This window comes from Labrus mixtus, chromosome 17 (genome assembly GCF_963584025.1).
Source record: "Labrus mixtus chromosome 17, fLabMix1.1, whole genome shotgun sequence".
In the NCBI taxonomy this organism is placed as follows: Eukaryota; Metazoa; Chordata; class Actinopteri; order Labriformes; family Labridae; genus Labrus; species Labrus mixtus.
The window spans coordinates 24,171,966-24,174,564 of NC_083628.1; the positions used below are offsets into that span (position 1 = coordinate 24,171,966).

At 39.8% G+C, this 2,599-nt stretch overlaps 1 long non-coding RNA gene across 1 annotated transcript; it reads right to left on the bottom strand.

Moving 5' to 3' along the window:
* Positions 1-274: 274 nt before the first annotated feature.
* Positions 275-1,379, bottom strand: LOC132992337 (uncharacterized). Its single transcript, XR_009676320.1, has 2 exons — positions 1,280-1,379; positions 275-616 (listed from the first exon to the last, which is right to left on the bottom strand). It is a non-coding gene; the product is annotated as an uncharacterized LOC132992337 (long non-coding RNA).
* Positions 1,380-2,599: the final 1,220 nt, after the last annotated feature.

The window sequence follows — 2,599 nt, forward strand, 5'->3', positions numbered from 1 at the left end:
GTGAAAACACACAAGTAAGCCACAGTGTTCTTGTTTATAATTACATGACAGTGAGCTGTTAATATTTACAAAGCAGAAGCATGTATGCATATTTTTGACATGTCTACACAGACAAGTATAGTCATTACAGCATGTGACTATCACACTAATTGAGTTCGATTTTTGGGGGGACAAAGATTAAAGACATTTGAAGCAGTCTTCTATAAATAAAAGATCATCATTTACAGATACAGACTAAATAAGCCAACACATTTACAGAAAAAAACAATTAAAAAGCTGTTGATAAGTATTTATTTATTGAAATAATGCTCTGAACATTTAGACAAAAAATGCAAAATGTGTTCGTACATCTTGAAAAGAAAAAATAGACCATGCTGATATTATTGAACTCAGCAGCCTGTGATAAAACAGCACCATTGGTGCAAAATGGATATTTGTTTGACAAAGTCCATAAAGTCAAATCAAAAAAAAAGGTGCGTTTGAAGTGATTGGTTCGAGGGTCGTAGCAAAAGGCACTTTTGTTTTGATGCGGGACGCTGTTCCCTAGTCAGGGGCATCCCTGCTCCTGAACAGAGCCTCCTCGACACAATCCTGGCCTGCAGGACCCTTTTCAAATCTGAAAGAAATAACAGCACACATGAATTCAATTATCCTTACTAACAGTAAGTTTGATCTCCCCAGCCAAAACATTGTTTTCATGCATCTGTATTGTAGAGAATGTAAAGTATTTATCACATGATGACAGCAACAACAAAAGCATTGCGAAACTTAGCCTCATGTGATTTCTGCATAATGAGTGCCAAGCTGATAGCATTATTTAGATTAGTGACCCACCGTAGTTTAGCCGAGAGCATGCCAACAGACAGCCTGAGCTTGAACGTTACTATACAAAATTTCTAACTACTGTATCTGCTATATCATAGCTGGAGTAGGGAAATTAAAAAAACAAACGACCGTATATGTTTTCGTAATAATACCAAACTGTTCATAACCGCTCATGCAACTCGTTAGCTTTGCAACTACTTCGGCTTGGCCTATTCAGATGTTGCCTAACGCTTCGAAGCCAGTTCTGTTGTACTATAAAGCAGCAAATGAGAATAACCACAATGATCAAACAAACAATCGATGGTGTTTAAATATCTAGAAAGAATGCATGTTCTAGCTCGAGCCTGTGGCCGGCATTGTTGTGCTAGCAGGCTAATGGTAGCATATTGTAGTTAGGTCGTAGCTTTACATTGCACATTACACGGAAAGACCGTGCTTTTAAACACTTGCGTACCATTCAAATAAGCAGAGCGTATGATATTGTTTTTTTTCTCTAGTCAGTGACTAAAAAATAGAAACGTTTATGCCTGGACCAGTAGGAATCTATCGGGGTACTTACGCATCCAGGAGAAGCAACGCCGGCTCAGAGTTATGTTCGAGCCCCTTTGTTGAGCGTAGGGCTCTCCATCGTGGAAAAGCCAACCCAATGTTGATTCTAGTTCTACTCCGGTCTTTGCTGCTGTTCTACCAAAAGACCGTTATTTTTTAGGTGGGGGACCAGCCGGTGGAAGGTCTTCTGTCGTACGCTTCACACTGGAGTCCGCCATTTGTAACATTTCTTCCCTCGGTGTAGGGGCGGTCTGCGGCTGCACTTTTATACACAAGGGGCGGGCCTAAAGAAGGGGGCGGCCGGGCCGGCTAGGTAAACATTGCTTCTATATCAACAAAGCCAGTGGGACTGGAGCTTCTCACTCATTGGAAACAGTCATGACTCAGAGAGTTATATACAACGGACATACTTGATTTCTGATACATTTAAGTGTGAAAAATCGCATATAAAGCCTTTAATGCACACAGTTTAGATAGTATTTATAGGTAGTATTTAAGTTTAAGTGTCTGCAAAATAAATTCACAACACTTGATGTCAGGAGAAGTCTTTGGACATCAGCAGCTAGGGCACAGTAAATTGCATTCTCAGATTTATATTATTAGGTTTTTTTGCTGTTACGACTGTGGTTGTATAGTGTTTCTTTTCTGGTTTACTTGTGTTCTAAGTTGGTTGTGTTGTCTGTGTGCTGTCTTTCTGTGTGTAAATAGGTGTGCCAGCCACAGGAGCTGAATGGCTGCTTAATTTCCGGCTCCTGATGATAGGCTCACGAAGAGGTCTTCCCCCTATCAAAGCATGAAGATGATGTCACTGCAGCGCAGGGAGGAACTGCATCTCTCTCATCTTCCAACCAGCCACCCCGCATTTCCGCAGTGATTGAGCTTAGTCAGCTTTGTGTTAGGTCACTTAGGGGTAAATGGTTAATTTAATCTAGTTTCATATGGTTTTGGTCAGTTAGGGAGGTATTTGTATTGTGTTGTCTATGATTTATCAGGTTAGTTTGGTTCCCTGTTAGTTGGACGCCATTTTGTTTATTTTGTTTGGCACTGATTCCCCCTGAAGCTTTTCAATTCCTATTTCCCTCACATGTTTCTCTTCACTATTTATTTCATTGTAAATAAATTAAAAAGAAAAAAATTCCAGCCATTTGTATTAATGTTCTACATTATAGAGTTTCATTTGAAACAATCCAACCAATGTATCTCCTCTGATTAGAGATGGACAATG